At 37.5% G+C, this 12,732-nt stretch overlaps 1 protein-coding gene across 4 annotated transcripts in view; it reads left to right on the plus strand.

Annotated features, from left to right (window-relative positions):
• The window catches only part of C4H4orf50 (chromosome 4 C4orf50 homolog), an 81,360-nt gene that overhangs the window by 49,009 nt on the left and 19,619 nt on the right, over positions 1-12,732 (plus strand). Inside the window, exon 16 of one of the 4 annotated variants that reach the window (XR_010472116.1) lies at positions 457-541. The exons of the other annotated variants lie outside the window; for them this stretch is intronic. The gene's annotated coding sequence lies outside the window, so the exon portion shown is untranslated. The remainder of the gene's footprint in view (positions 1-456; positions 542-12,732) is intronic. 4 annotated transcript variants of the gene reach the window in all.

Consider the following 12,732-nt stretch of genomic DNA (forward strand, 5'->3'; position numbering starts at 1 on the left):
TGCCTTTAAAATACAGTAGCTTTACCATTTACTGAGGTACAGAGAGATTAAGCCCAAGGTCGTGTGTGATCTGTAGCAAACCAGGGTATCAAAGTCTCATCTAAATCCAAGGGCAGTGCAATAAGCACTAGATCTTCTTATGTCAGGAAGGAAGAGTTGATAAATTAAGTTTTACCCAATACAAATCAATGTACTAAAAGCTGACGTGTAGTTTTAATGGGAAATTGATTTATTTGTATGAAATGAATTTAATTATTGTGAAAGGTACCAGACTGATTACCTGTGAGATTCTAGAATCCTATACTCATCAATAGATGCAATTTACATTTATATAGCTATTGAAAACTTATGTAGGCTTAAAAGAGATACTTTTCTACAAAAATTAGAGTTCATACTTCAATGTTTTGATTGTCTAAGTGTTTGTAGTACTATTAATGGAGAACACATGCTATTCAGTTCATTAGGAGAGCCTGAGGACTTATTTCCTACCTGCTGCTCTATCTCCCTCTATCACAAATCAGAAAGTTTCCTCACATTCACAGTAAGTTCAATGCTTCCTCTGGTCAGTGTCATTAGGCTCCTTCCTCATTTCACTCATATGCTCATTTCAAGAAGTACATATGTGCTGACTGATTCAGGATCACTTGCCCCTTTTTTCTCATGAAAACTGAAATCCCTTTTCAATTAACTGTTGAAAATGTGTTCTTTTGTCAATACGTAAATTTACTACATTTTGTTCTTTATACTACTTTGGTATTGATGCAATATTAAGGGTACAGAGGGTATTCTGCCACTGTTATCTGTAGCTTGAAATTATGTTCCCCTTGCAATTCTTCCACATCTCCCTATGCATAATTAATTTTAAATATATGTCTTTGCTGCCCTTTCTAGTTCTCTAAACATAGTCCAAATTAATGTTGTGTCACTTACTCCTAGCCATCCTGTCACTTGGATTTATGCATGTATTATCTGAAATTACTTGTGAACTTCCAAAGTGATGTTGTTTCCATCTTCTTATCAAGGGCTTAATCCTGCCTTATTAAAGACAACAGTAGATCCATTGTCTTTAATAGGAACAGTTTCCATACTACAGTAATTTCTGTAACTTGTTTAAGAAAGATCTCCATACACACATGCATCATAATAAGACAGTTGTTTAAGAATTATAATTGCTCATGGTTACTGTATGTTTGTGTCTGTTTTTTTGACTCAGCATTTATACGATGGTACACATGAGAATTTTTGGCAAGCAGAAATTGTATATGGTTTAATGGCTGAAGCCCTTGCTCAGTATTACACTAAGAGCTGATTCTTCAAGCTCTTGAAATCCATTGCTTCCTGAGGATTAATTTGCCATGCAAAGGTGAAATTGAATCTGAACGTCCCAAACTGAACTGAATGGACTGAAGATATAGACACCGACTTAAAAGAGGATTCAGATATATCTGCGCAGCCCCAAGCAGATGGGAGCTGGCAGGAGCATGTGCCACTTCATTTATGAAAGAAGCACTGGGTCAAGTCAGAGACATTCCTACGGCTTTCTGTAGCATGAGGCACAGGCAGACCAAGCTTGCAGCTTCTTATGAAAGCCTAGAAATGTACTTTGCTTGAAAATAGCATGAGATTTGTCTGAATGCCAAAGGTGTTTAATTATTTAAAGATGCTTAAGAAAGTCAGTTACCTAAATATGCATGTGGGGGCAAAAGAGAGTAGTGAATATAGGATTTCACCTAATATATTTAGTCTGGGCTTAAAATTTTTACATGGCTTCTGGTTGCCCTTCTGCAGTCATTGATGGGTGTGCATTGCAAGATGGGTTTGGAATCAGACATTAGAAATCTTTTTCAGGACAATTTCTAGCTATCTATGTGGATACCACAGCTGTGCTAGGGTCAGAGAGGCTTTTATGATGTTCATCTCCAAGCCTTACAGAAAGTCTGCTTGCCATTTAAGTCTGTTTATTCAAATCATGATAAAGTCAGTGCTATGAAACATAAATCACCCTTTAATATGCACCTAAAGGTTCATGACCACCAAAGGCAAATATCTATCGTATATTAAATCATTTTAATACTTTGTGCTTTTCACATCAACGTTTTACCTATTTTTGTTCTGTGCCACAGTTATACACAGATGAGGAATTATATAAATGCCATGTGTTGAGCAAGTACCAAGGTAACCCAAGTCTTTGTTGAAAGATATTATTTATTCTATCAATATTTAATGTGGATGAACCACTGAACTATATAATTTGATAGAAATGTGTGTGCTGCTCCCTGAATACCCCTAATGCTGTCATGCTTTTTTCCACCTTTTAGAAGCAATGTAAAGGAATAGACACCAAATACTGTGTTCTTAAGAAAAATGTATAACAAGCTAATAGGACTCGGTTTTACACCTATATTTTTCTGACAGATTTTCTGAAACTCTCCTGAGGGCTCAGCAGTGTCTCTTAGCCAGTTGTTTGCTTGGGGGCTTTATGGCACACCAAGTTTGGTTCCCAGCACACAATGTGCAAGGTGCCTTCTGAGATACACATCAGCTTCTCCTGGGATTTATGGTTCTTCCCCCAGTGAGCTCCAGCAGACATTAAGTTAGTCATCATAAGCAGAGAGACTAGGTCAGTTTGCTCTTGGTAGCATTGCTCCACGCTCATTGTTGGCTTTGAATGCTGAGGTAGCTTCTGGGTCTGTTATGGCAGCTCTTTAACAGCATCATTTGAAGTTATAACTGTAAGTACACTGACATGAGGTTTGTTTCCCTAAGCTACTTAGAATTCATTCTGAATATTATTCAAAACAAATTCTGTGAAATCATCATCTGTGTTGCTTTGCCTGTATGTCCTTTTTCTCACATCTTCATTGTCTGATATTGATTCAGTCTGTGATCTAAAAATGCATTATCTCATTTGACCCTTTGTTTCTCATGTCAATGTCCTGCGTCTGTCCATAGAAATTCAGTAGCATACGTTTTTCCTACTGCAGGTATTGTTTCCTTTCTCTGTCTTCCTACCTATGTGTCAGGTGTATGTGCAGGTGATAGGAGCATGATAAAAGAATATGGAACTGCTAAAAACCATACAGCCATATGAAAAATTAGTTATCTTCACCCAATCTCTGCTCCAGGGGACTCTACCAGCACTCCATGCCACTGACTTAGGTGATGCCTTTAAAAATACAACAGGCAATTATATTTTTCTAATTATTGTGAAATTTTAACAGGTACAAATTGCTTCTGTGTGGGTTCTTAGAAGGGGGTCACAGATACATCAAGGATAATTGTTTAAAGTCCAGGATATTATTGTATTCTCTTCCACAGGAAAGGGAGAACTTTTTTCAATTATTTACATTCATTTACATAAAAGGTTGAGATCATAGACTTGAAGCCATAATTTTTAGCATAAAAAAACTAAATTAATTTTTAAAGAATTTTATTATAATTTGTGGGCTTTTTACAACAGGAGTCCAGATGCCCAAACCGAGAGCAGTGAGGCCATGAAGTACTTTGCCAAAAATATGTTTTACATATTTCTAAAGAATGACAAGTAGAGAATAGAGGCTTCTTCAGACAGTAAAGATTTAAGAAGACCTGCATTACTCACAAGTGGTCTGACACTCTGTGTAACCTAAATGTTCTAGAATAAAATAAAACTCAATACTATTTCTCCTCTGTATCTCATTTCATGTACCACATATACATATTATGTAGTACACAAAGTACTGCAATCTCTGCTGCTGCAGTCAGGTAAAACTCCTTTCAAGTCAGAAGATTAGTACTCATTTACTGACTGGGTCTAGTATTGTGTCAGAAAACATTCCCTAGTGAGTAGAATTACTAAAAAAGACTGTAGGAAACAAAATTACTTTGCAATTAATATTTCTTCTCTTTCCAGACTGTCTTAGAAAACTCATGCTCTCTGTATATTTTATATCAGTGTTCAAACTGCTGATGTTTGTGGCTTGACTTCTGAGAAGACAAGTGTCCAGTGCAGTCATAGGAGCAACGTCCCCTGATTTGAAGCACAGTCTTGCTCTGAAAAGCAACAGCCTGTTGCCAGCTCATGTAAAGTAGCAGTTGTATTCTTCATGTGAAAGTTAGTGCCGATACTTATCCTCAGAGCATCCCTGTGCAAACCCATGCTATTGTCTTGTTGAAAAGGTGTCTTTATTTTAAATACGTGTATGTTTCAATGAGGAGAAACTTTTATGCCAAAGAACCTGTAAAGGGTCAGTAGTGCATCAAGGTAGTTCAGCAGAAAAGCATAAAATGGTTTTGTGCTATTTTTCTTTTTCTACTGAAGCATCTGTTTGTGATTCCTGACTAGATATCATGTATCTGGGGGAACAGAGTTTCAGTGTCTCGTTAAAGGCAAGTTCCAAGTGATGACAGATGGAGTTGGAGAGCTAGGATTAATTGTAAGGAAAGTGAGAACTGAGGGTATTTTGTTTCAGTTTTAAAAATCAAACCTCCTACCCTGGTTAAAACTGAGATATTTGGATTTGATACAGATTGATAAGGAGATTACCAGAGCAGAGATATAAAGAGCAACCTCATATCACCTGATTAGGACCTGGTTTTATTCACTGTAACGTGGAAAAGCTGTTAGTATGGGCACAATAAGAGAGTACTCAGCTATGGTAAAGTTTACGCTGAGAATTTAATAAAATTTGTATGTAAAAACTTGAGGGTTAGAAATACAGGGAGTTCAAAGTTTGGAGGATCTCCTGAAGCTTGTTTAAGAAAGTTATGATTTCACTTAACAAAGAAAGAGGCCAACAATATGTGTTGGTGAAGAGTGGAGAGAAATACTGTCTAGATAGAGAGTGTCTCTGGCAAAGAGATTTTATTCAGGTCCTTCCATGGTAAACCAAATGTCTTTAAAAGTCAGATTCCTGCAACGCATGAAGGAACAAAGTGAAATCAGATTTCCTCACCTAGAGTGCCTGATCTGTAAGATGTGACATCTGGGTTTGACTTTGGGTTTTGCTGGGAGAACATTACATAGTGCTGACTAACCTCCTGACCTGAGCAGTTCTGCATTATACACACCCTAGAATGCAAATGGAAATAATAAATACCTGCTCTTATGTGCCCCTGCATGCCAGGCTGACATCAGTAAGTAACAGTAGTCGTCTAAAAGTTTTTATTGGTTCAGTTTTTGAAATGCTGTGTAGTGCCTTTGAAAAACCACCAAGTCAGCCCCTCAGCAGTTTCAGGTCCCTTAGCTTAAAAGGATATATATTATATTGTAACTTTATGTATTAATAGGTATTCGGGTGTAAAGTGGTCTTTTTTTACCTAGATCAGAGTGACTAATGTTCAGGCATGAACACACTTTCTAATGTTGCCTTCTTGCTGTTCTGTCTCCAGAGAGGAGATTCTCTGATTTATTACTCCTGGACATGCCTGCCATGTTGAGTGTCCCTGCATAGTACGTGTCCAGGGGAGGGCACAGGCTGTGTTGTACATCACCACAGAAATTAAATCAGGCAGCCTGCTGGATTGCAAATGCAAGACAAATTTGCCCATTTGAAAAACAATCTTGTTTGCTTTTGGATTTTTTTAAATTTTATTTTTACCTCTGAAAGCAAAATGGAAAAACTATTAATTTCACACATTTGCAGGCAACTTAATCTTGGTGACAAATCTGACAAAATAAAAGGAGGTGACATTGATCCAGACAAATACAACAGAAATGTCTTCCTTGTTTATTCTGTATGCTAGTCAAGGGAAAATAATTTCACCTACCTAAATGAGGTTTAAGTGGTTCTTGGGTGTTTGTGTCATACAATAGATTCTGCATATCTGTTACGTTTATTTTTAATTAATGCTTGTAAAGCTTTAATCAAAACTCCTCGCAAAATATCTTTGAAATCTCTGATTATACTGAATATCTTATTCAACAGATGCAGGTTTAATATTTGGAAACATTTTAAGATAGCTTAAGACCTTTTTTTTTTTTTCTCAATATAAATGTCATCTGACCTATGCCAAATAAAACAGACAATTGTGTTGGCAAATACCAAACCAGACTGTAGTGAGTAAGTGAATAGAAAACTGATGAGGAGGAAAACTACTTGTCTTGGACAAAAGCAAGGGTTCTGTGACTGCTGATCTGCAATACTTTTTTATTGCATAGCTTTTATAATAAATGAATGGGTCACATTGTAGAGGGGACAAATTGATCCAACACATTCACATGAGGGTTGTTGAGGGGGTCTCCAGAGGTGAAGAACTAATGTGCTATGTACCATGTCCCCATCTGGACACTCAAAGGCATGTGTTTCATCATGTTTACCTCAGTCTTTCGCTGTTGTTAAGAGAGTTCATCTGGGGAAAGATACAGAGTGAGCAATGAGAGAATAATGCAAGAACTAAAGTAATACTTCTCTCAGGCTGCACAGGACAGTCTGTCATCTTTCTTGAGCTTCATGCTCAGCAAGAGATAGAAACTGTTATTTAAAATTTAGCTAAGAAATATATATATATACATCAATTGTAACTACATGAGTTTTGCTTTTAACTATAATAGATGGAATATTTTTCAAATGGAAATGTAACTTTCTTTTGTGAAAGTGTCTCCTTAAGTTGTATATTAATTTATGTAGCACCATTTATGCAGTGCACCATATGCTAGTGAGTCTCTCCTTTCCAGATTGGACCTCACTGATTTTCAGGAGTAACATGAGGAGTAATGTCTGTAGTGCCAAATTTACAAAGATACAGAGATAGATGTCAAGTTGGTGTAAATCCCTAACTTGCATTCAGACTGGATGTGTTGGCCTGAAAACGCTCTCCAGCTGCTGATGGCATTCTGTCAACTGAGCAAGACTGAAACTGTTTCAAAATCAAGCCCCCCAAACTTGTATGGTCTAGATATTTGGTCCTTAACACCATTTTTCTGCTCTGTCTGCTTCTGTTGCCCTCCATTACTTGCTAAGTTTGACAAACCCAAAAATATTATTGGAAAGTTAACGTTTTAACTGTGTTTTAGAAGCTTTTGTAAATCACTAAAGGCACCTTCCGAAACCTCAGTAGGTCAGGTTCTATGAAAACAGTGTTCTGTACCAAAATATTAAAGTCTAAATAAAAATATATTTTCTTTCTCCTGAATAACTTTCATAGATAGGAAATGCCTTTAAAAGCAGGTATTTGCTGAAAATCTGAACAAAAAAATTTTGTAACCATGTATTTTTCAGACAGTTGCAAACATACGGTCTTTGTTCTCGTGATCATAAAATCTTGAAAAAGCTGTGGTAACTTGGGACTAAAAGGTTATTTGCTGTTAGTGGTATATTAAATACTTACTTGCATGCTTTTAGTAACAATAAAATAGCTCCTATTGAAGTCAATAGTAAAAATATATTTCACTTCAGTTAAGCAGGATCAAAGCTCAAATACACAAACAATTTCCATCTTGCTTGTGGTGCTCTTCATAAAATATTCATTTTTTATCCTTTACATGTAAGTGGAGCCTCCTGAGACAGAGCTTTGCTTCAAGATCAGGAGCATGCTATACTATCTCTGGTTGCACTTTAATCTAGAGGTGACAAACAGGCGAGATTAATGGCTTCAATTTGAGTAAGCCAAGTACCACATTAATTCTTTAACAAAGGCAGCACAGACATGATTGCCTCAGATTTAAGAAATAAAATATTGACTTGGTTTAAAATACATTCTTATTTAGCTTAAAATATTTTAATATCACCATAGAGATGGGAATACTTTGTGCACTGCAGTGCCATATCAGCAAAACTGCTGAAGTGTATGTTTAAGCAGAGGATGAAATGTCATGAACTTCAATAGCAAAAGACATTTATCTAAAGGTATAGATAAATCGAGGAGCTAAGTAGGTGTTTAAACATTGGGGTAGGTCTTACATCCTTGTTTTCACAAGGAGACAAGATGCAGAAAGGCTGAGCAATTTCCCTGACATTTCCGAAGAAGTCTGGTGAGGAAAAAAAGCTGAAGCCAATTTTCTTGTGCTTTAGACACTAGTTTAGACTGAAGAGTTACCTGTAAAGTCACCCTTAAAATGCAGAGTGGCAGCGCTGGTATTTACCAATGCAAATAGTGGTGCGATGGAAAAAAAACAAACAGTGTTTGCACCACAAGGAGCTTTTACTAGACACGTTTTTACACAGATGTTTTATATAAGATATTTTATACTAGTTTTATCAACAAAAATTACTGAAACTTTTAACACAAAAATAATGTATAAAAGTTTTAGTCAGGACTTTGACACGTCTGTGCATATTTTTCTTTTTCTTTGTGTTGTTTTTAGAGACTACTTGACCCTTTTCTGCAGAAGATTAGAGAGATGGACTAGGATTCAAAGGAGCATTGCAGAAATGATATTGATATATTTTAATTGCTAGTCAGTGTGCTGTCCTCTCTAATAAAACCTTTCTTAAGTCAGTTAAAATAAAAGGCTTAGAAAACAGGAGGGTGCAAAGAGGTGATGAGAACTGATGTGCAGTCATATTAAGTAGAGAGATGTAATATTCATTTTCAAAGGCACAAGGGAATGCAACAGTGATGGGGCAAGAAAAACCTCTTATCATCTTTCTGTTATGCTAGGAGCATAGGAAGATTTTTTCGTGGTGGTTGATAAGAGTGATGCAAAAAGTGCAGTCTAAGACTTTCCAAAGATTAACTCCTGCCATGTGAGACCACACCAAGAAAAGCTAAGCACTAGTCAGACCTCTGTGATGGTGTGACCTACTCAGCACTTTAAAAAAAAAATAGGTCATTTAAATATAACTGAGAGGCTAAGGACAGCAAGTTTTTGAAGTCTTAGCCAAAACCCTTAAAATACCAAAGAGAAATATGTGTAAATGTTACAAGTGTGAAGTTAGACATATGGTGTGATAGTTTTGGGGTTGGGCTCAATTATGCAAGTTGATTGGAACTAAGCAGAACTCTACCAATACTGGGAAAGCAAGAGAATGGACCCAATTTAACCAGTTTCTCTCCTCCACAGCCTTAGCTGCTTATCTTTTAAATTAGTGTTTTTGCTGGAAAATGGCTGTAGACTAACAAAAGAAAAAATTTTCACTGGACTTCTGAGGGCCTGTGTAGAAGATACAAAAGCTCTTTGTTAGTTAAATCACCAGAATAAGGAACAAAAGCTAAAAAAACAGCGAACTAACCAACCAACAAAAACCAAAAATATCCAGCTGTCCATGCAAAGGCAGAGCTGTTCAGTGGAAGAATTCCTAAAGCCACTGGCTGCTTTATGAGACTCCAAGGGCAAAAGAGCTTCTGCATTTTGTGTCAAGACTACATTGATAGAGATTCTTACAGTGGATTTAGTTCATCCCTGCCGGTTCCTCCACTGACATTGGTGGGGTTTTTTATAGTGTATGGCTTTGAGGCACTCAATTTCCCCGCTTCCTGAAAATAGAAAAGTAATCCTACTGCCTTTGGGAGGAGTTGGTTCAGAGAAGAATTATATTAGCAGGACATATATAAAAGAAAATGAAAAGAAAAAGGAACTGCCTGAGAACAACAAACATTTATTTACTGTCTCATGGAGACAGAATTTCGTGACTGTATAGAAGGTCACCATATGACTTATATGCTACTTAAGTCTCACTTGAAGGCCCACTGTTGTGTCTCTCTGGCTTGGATCATTACTCAGAATGAGAATTTCTTGTCTGTCATGAATGTGAAGCAGTTAATAGCCAGAAAGAGCAGCCCAAGCCTTTCCAATGTAAGATTATGTGTGCACATTCAGGCAGTTTGTGCAGTTGTGATGAAGGAAACACATGCTAAAACTCTGCTTGCTGCCTGCCATTCTTACAGTAGCTGAACCTGTATTTTAATTACACTTCAGCAAAAGAAAAACAAAAATCGGTTAGCCAGTGTCTCTCTCCATGTACAACTTCTTCATGTCACCATCCTTGGTTGTGTGAGCAACTTTCATCTGGCCCTGGATTCAGGAGCAATATCTTCTTTTGTCTGATGAAGAACAGTCAATCAAGCTTTCAAATTTATGTTGATCTGTTATGAACTTGCACTTGACTGCTGGCAAGCAAGTCTCTGGTTGAATGAAAGTTAGTGACTTACTAAAAAACACCTGTTGAGCACAGGAAAATAAAAAGCATGTTGAAGGAGAACACCATCTCCGTGCTTAATATTCCATGAGCTAACTAGTTCTGAATTTGTTTACTTTAAATATCGCAGAAATAGACAAAATCTGCAAATATGGTTAGGAACTCTAGCTTCTACAAGATGCTAATAGATTAGTCAACCATACTGTAAAGTATACATTAGTCTTTGGACTTTATGAAGTAGGTTAAGCACGTGCTAAACTGAAAGTAAAAAAAAAAAAAAAAAAACAAACAGCAAATTAAATACTCTTGTCTTAATATATCGTATCATGTACTCTAGTTTAGCATTTAAAGATAAAAGTATTTTGAAAAGGACATGAAATGGAATAAATGTACCATGAGTAGAGTATATATGGATTTCATAGACCATTAATCTTTAATCTTTAAAGTTTCCTATTCAAGGCTATATACACATTAATTCAGCTATCAGCTCTTCTCTGCAATCTTGATTATGCAGGTCACACAGAGGTTGCTATAGTAACCTTGTATTACCACTGTGAAGACAGTGAAGGATATACCTATCTAGATAAATAAAATAATTAAGAGGTGCTTGCAACCTGCACCTTGATTAATGTAGGGCCTTGTTCCACTGAATGAGCACTTAGCCCCATGTAGATTAGGCCCTTGGCTTGCGGAGTATGAGAAAGTCTGGCACTGAAAGCCAGTTTCATGTGGGAACAAGTTAGGAATCACAGAGGTGCTATGTACTGGGAAAGACTTTGCATTGTGGCATATCTGGTTTCATTTGTTGCAGTCTGCAACCACACTGTCAAAAGACTTTCCAATATGGTTTTAGTGTGTGCACTCAAAGAAGCTGATATTCATTGGATATTTTGAAAATGAAGAAAAGTGGTTTCTGTGAAGCTAAGTCCATGTTGTTGAATAAAGTTTTTTAAGCACAAAGCCCACTGCTAATGAGGACTAGGCAACTTCATGTTACAGGAAAAAAAGACTAGATTTTTGAATTGGATTTGCCCATGACTTGAATATTTCTGACAGTTATTCCAGGGGCTTGGGCACCAGCTGAAGCTTTGCAGTATTTGACACACATGAACTCTATAGGGGGGAAAAAATCAGAATTTGTGCAGCTTTTCTTCTCATGAGGAAGCTTGTTGTGGGAGTTGCTTTCTTTCACAAGGCCTCTAAGTTCTCAGAAACTTGAAGGAAATGTGAAGCTTTTTCCCTAAGTTGGTTTTAGTTAAATATGGCCAAAGGGTTCAGAAGTAACACAGGGATGCAGGTACAGAGAAGCACAGTAGTGATGAATGCTGTTTCCATTGGAAACCAAGCCTAAAAATACTCCTGTAGCCACAGCTCAACTGTGCCACCAATTGAAGCTGCTGGCTAACTCTGTGAAATAACACTTGAGACTAAAACAGTGAAATAAAAGAAAGAGTTAAAGTTGTAGCCCCTCGTGAGCCTTTGTTCAGCCTTCAGTCCTACAAATAAAATCTCTCATTGCTTTAGAAGGGTCCCAGCTCTTTTCTTTTTTGTCTGGGCCTAAAAAGCCAGATCAGTTTTGTGACTTGCTTTGTTGAGACTGTCAGCCTGCTTGCTGTGAGAGGCTGCTGCTGTCCTGGCAGCTTTCTGCAGGGGGGGAAAGGAAAAGAAAGATTCTGCATCAGCAATTCCATTCGTATTTCTTTTCCTTTCCTCCTTCCCAGCACAAAGGTGGTTTTGTTTGTGCTTAAGAGCCAACTAAAAAGCTTGGCTGTGAAATGAGCTCTCCTCTGGAGAAGAGGGAAGGGTAGAAGATGTGGTGTGTGGCTGCTGGATGCGAACTTCTATCCACTCGCTCCTCCAGGTTAGGGGCTAGAGATGGCTTTTGCAATAGCTGGTGGTTGTGTTGTTTCGCACAGCGCAGAGCAGCTAATGAGACAGCAGTTTCTGGTTTTGAATCCTTGATAGAAACAATTCAGTAAATTCTAATTTTGTGATTTAATTAGACAAGAGAGAACTTGAAAGAAAAGGTGCTTCCCCCCTTTTTGGTGGGACACGAGGAACAGGAAGGCTGGATATCTGTAATTTGCTCAAATTGGTATTTGTTTCAATTCAGAATCTTTGGTGCTGTCAGAACAGTGGGAGAGAGGTAGAGCAGTTAACCCCTACAGCTAACACCCACATAGACATCTCAAGATGGTCCTTACATGAGCAGACTGAATAACATTAGACTCATTAAAATAAAAATTCTCCCAATAGTTCCTGCTAGTGTGTAGTCTCTGCTGATAAAATAGGTTCTGCCTCCGAAAAGCTCTTACTCATATTGCCTGTTCCTTGTGTAACTAAGGATTTGCAGGATCAGAGAAGTATTCACATTATTCTTTTTCCTGTCAGAGATGAGGAGATATATTGAATATAGGGGACTCTCTTGTCTGCATTCATCTTGTGAAATGACAGCCATAGGCAAAGCACTGCTGAGCGCGTTTCAAGGTTTAGACTACAGTGACAAGAGGACAGGCATGGCCCCTGTACCCAGGGCAGTCGGGCACCAAAATCAGATGGGTAACTGGATGTCCGGCTCTGTATTTTTAACCCTTGGGCAATGATGGAGGAAGTCTGGAGGAAGGTGTGTATTTACTTTTGCTTCCACAAGAGACAGTGATTTACATATTTTGAA

The sequence above is a fragment of the Columba livia genome, chromosome 4, assembly GCF_036013475.1.
Source record: "Columba livia isolate bColLiv1 breed racing homer chromosome 4, bColLiv1.pat.W.v2, whole genome shotgun sequence".
Classification (NCBI taxonomy): domain Eukaryota; kingdom Metazoa; phylum Chordata; class Aves; order Columbiformes; family Columbidae; genus Columba; species Columba livia.